This window comes from Dioscorea cayenensis, chromosome 4 (assembly GCF_009730915.1).
Source record: "Dioscorea cayenensis subsp. rotundata cultivar TDr96_F1 chromosome 4, TDr96_F1_v2_PseudoChromosome.rev07_lg8_w22 25.fasta, whole genome shotgun sequence".
Taxonomy (NCBI): Eukaryota; Viridiplantae; Streptophyta; class Magnoliopsida; order Dioscoreales; family Dioscoreaceae; genus Dioscorea; species Dioscorea cayenensis.
In genome coordinates, this window is record NC_052474.1 from 6,312,572 (window position 1) to 6,317,076 (window position 4,505).

Sequence of the window (4,505 nt, forward strand, 5' to 3'; positions counted from 1 at the left end):
AATTATACAATTTTTTTAAAAAAAGAAAACATGAATTGGGAGGCAGTGAAAAATTATAAGGCCTATTATAAGCCAAATTTGTTTCGCATTGATACTATAATAAATTAAGTGTTATAGTTTAGAAAATTTTAAAATTTTAAAGATAATTATATGTATAGAATTATTATAGGATGATAGTAAATAAACATTTAAAATATAATTTAAAAAAATGGATTGTGAGACCCTGGAAAATTACGGGGCCTCACGCCAAATTTATTACACATTTTATGTTTGAAAAAGAATTAAAATCTTGAATATGATAATAATATGAATAGGATAATACTAAATGAAAAAAATTAAATATAATTTTTTTTTGAAAAAATATATATGAATTAGTGGGACTTCAGAAATCTTGTGGCCATAGGAAAAGACCTTGGTCGCCTATGCCGGTCTTGCTCTCTTGAAAACAAACACTTTATAAAAAAAAACCTATATATTTATATATTAATAATTTATTTAATTACTTATTATAAGATTATATAGCTTTTCAGGACATTTTAATTTTTTAATCACTTAGACAATGCTGTAGCACTAGCTCTGATATAATATGAAATTAAATAGACTAAATATAACTTTAGAAAGAACTCTTACTTAATAAATTATGAGTTTGATAAAAAAAAATTTGATTTTTGATCGGGATATATCTGAGAAAAAACCAAATAATTCACAGTGTGGCAAGCAAGTGGTTAGGCTTTTAAGGGCATTCATGTTTTTTAGATAATGAATCCACGTGACAACAAAAAGGACATTCATTTTTTATTGAAATATATCTGAGAAAAAGCCAAATAATCCATGGTCATCGTAACGTTTGTTTTTTTCTGATCTAAATTATTGATCTCCTCAATTTAAATTATTATTATTATTATTATTATTGTTTTAGAAATTATATGTGGACGTGAGAGTTCTAAATAAAAAGAGAAATATGATACGAATTCTCCTGTTGCAAAGGTAGTTTCTAAATTTCTTATATTATGTTTTTGTTTTTTTATAGTGATGAGATGTCACGTTTTATAATTAAAGCTACTTCCTCTCTATTTCTTTTTCTATAAATATTTTAAAACAAATATAGATGTTTGTATTTATCATAATAATTATTTTGGTTTACCGAAACATTCACATTGTTTAAACTGTGAATATGTAGATTTATGTACATTTTTATTAATTCTATTAAGATATTTTTTGTGGATGTTTTATTTAGATTGTATTTTTATTTTTAAATATTTTAGTATATGTTTTTCTTTGTGTCTTGGTTTTATGAGACAATAATAAGATAAGAAGAGAAAGTAGTTTTGTCTACCCAGGTTTCATTATATTAAAAAACATCATGTTGGTGGTCCTCGACATGTTTGGTTGATAAAAGGACATTTTGTCGTGAAGTTAATAAACAAGTCAGTTTTTTACATGTGTTAAATATGTCCAATTCAATTTTAAAGTCTAAAATTATAAAAATAATAAAAAAAAAAGTTAGATAGACATTTATGCTATGTTTGGATTGAGGGCCGGCGAAGAAAGCAAAGTAAAGCGAGGGTTTTGGAGGGTCAGAGTCGGTCTTTCCCTCGTTTGGATTGATATTTTTAATTTAACGAAAGGAAAGAAAGAGTTAACTTTGACCCTCCGAAACCCTCCAAAACCCCCTTTTCTTGGCCCACGATTTGGGGTGCCGGGTGAAGGAGAACCTCGTAAAGATTTTAAAATTTTTTAAAACACCTTATTACCCTTAATTTTTTTTAAATTAATTACACAACACCACTTCATAAGTTTTTTCTTTCACTTTTTGCAATCTAATTTTATTTTAATCAAGTATTCACATGACACCGATCACAAATATTTGTTTTTTATGTATTTTTTTTTGTTTGCTTATTTTTATTTGTTAGTTTATGTTGTGTTATTTATTTCTCAATTCATCCTTAGAATAATTTATGTTAATAGAATTCTATTTTTTTAATATTTATTAAAAAAAATCTACCTAGAGTGTAAATTTATTTGAGATATTCATAATGCATTTATTTAAAAAGAAATAAGTAATTTTTTATTTAATAATAAAGGTATAATTGGTAAATCATATCATTATATATCATTTCCTTTCATTAAATTTATTCGAGAACTCTCATTTCTTTCCCTCTATAAAATTTTAGTTTACCAAAACATTCACATTGTGTAAACTCTCAATATGTAGATTTTAGTATTTATCATAATAATTATTTTAGTATATATTTTTCTTTTGTGTCTTGGTTTGGTTGTATTGTATGGTCATGATCATAGTCGTGTTTATTCTTTTTATTTCTTGAATGAATTGTGATTTATTCACTTAAAAAAAAAATATTCAATGAATATACGAGACAATAATGAGATAAGAAGAGAAAGTGATTTTGCCCATTCAGGTTTTCATTATATTAAAAGACATTATGTTGGTGGTCCTCGACATGTTTGGTTGATAAAAGGACATTTTATCGTGAAGTAAATAAACAAGTCAATTTTTTAACCGTGTTAAGTATGTCCAATTCAATTTTAAAGTCTAAAACTATATATATATATATATATATATAAAAGCTAGATAGACATTTATATGCAAATAATTCCTTCATTTATTTAATAAAAAATTATATAGCTTTTTATTATATACAAGTTAAAAAGTTGCGATATCATGTTAAAAACATTGGCCTTGTTTAATTAAACAATTGTGAATTTGTTAATGAAATTTTTGTGTTTCTCAAGGATTTTTGTGAGAAAAAGTACCAGCCATACGTTTTCAGGCCATTCACTTGATAACGCCAAATAAATTAATGAATAATACACGTGAATAAGAACAGGATTGTGAGTGCATGCAATAATTGGGACGTGCTCATATTTGAGTCCACCAACCCAATAAAACATTAAAACCACAAACCCTGCAGCAAATCAACGGTTGACGCGTGGTTCTGTTTGGATATATCATCCGCACGCTGGGTTTTCACCCCCTCGTATTGTTTTACCCTTTCAGTGGATTTTTTTATATTGTCATGTTGATGTGTGCTCAGAGGCGGAACCAAGGTGTGCTAGCAGGGGCGGAAGCCTCCTTTGATGCCGGACAAAATATTTTTTAAACAATATAAGATTTGATGGTTTCGATTTTTTCATACTTAATTTTATGGAAAATATAATATTTGGACATATAAAAATATGGAGTGTGGGTGTGTTTGAGTGGTTAGTGGGTCATCCATAAGGTTTGGGATTTTTTGATCCACCCAAGTTCAAATCCCACTTGGTGCATTTTTTTCACATTTTATTTTTTAATTTAAAAAATACTATTATTTCAAAATTTTAATAAAATAAATTTTATATACAAATTTTAGTAATTTTAAAAAAGTTTGAATTGATCATGAGACTTAACATATATACATATATGTTATAATGTACCATGTATGCTAGAGTGAAACAACGAAAGTTTTTTTATAAACAATAGTTTGGTTGTTTGTAGTGAGGAGGATCAATTTTACCATATTTTAAAAAAAAATACAAACTTAAGATGTATTTTTATTAGTTGAATTATTGAAAATCTCATATATTTTCTATCGGTAATAACAAAATTTTAAATTATACTTTGTATTTTTTTAATATATGTATTCAAATTTTGGTTATATTAGCACATTATTCTTCATTTAAAATAATTTTTTTGTTAGATTATTTTTTTACTTTTTTATTTTTTTGTTTTGCCTTTAGGCTTTAGCCCCCTCTAAGTCCTGGTTCCGTCCCTGTGTATGCCTATTTATCTTTGTTGGTAACTCACTATTTTTTATTTAATAAATTAGTAATGTTTTTTAGATGACTTACATAGTTTTGGGTGAGATGTTACAGCAAAAATCTCATCCCCACGTACTCCTAACTTATCCACTCAAATTTATAAAATTAAAATTTTTAAATAATTTTTTATTTAAATTAACTTCTGTGGTTGTTTTCATTTACATTACACTAAACATAAGTGAGGTTATTTTACTAAACAATAAACTCTTTGACAACCGTTGTGATTGGCCCAATTACTATTATGGTAACAATCGGTTCAAATTTAAAAACTATGCATCTCATTGTACTGTGCAACTATTAATAATACTGTTTACCCTAAATTTAACTATGTATAATATTGTTTAAAATTATTATATATATTTTATTGTTGTGTTTTATGTTTGCGAAGAAGATGAATGATTTATGCTAACTAGTAAGTTACCGTAATTTCAAAGTTAGATTTGAGTAGCAATTAGTTGGCCGTTCACATTGATCATATATAGTCATTGTCAAATAATAAATAAATTTAAATAAAAACATAATATCATAATTACCTCTATATAATTGTGTTACCTTTTGATACGGGAGGGCCCTTGCCCCTTTTAAATTTGATTCAAAAATGACCATTTACTTGTTAATTATGATACAATGTTGTTTGTTTCATTTACTTGTTAATTATAATACAATGTTGTTTATTTCATTTTTTT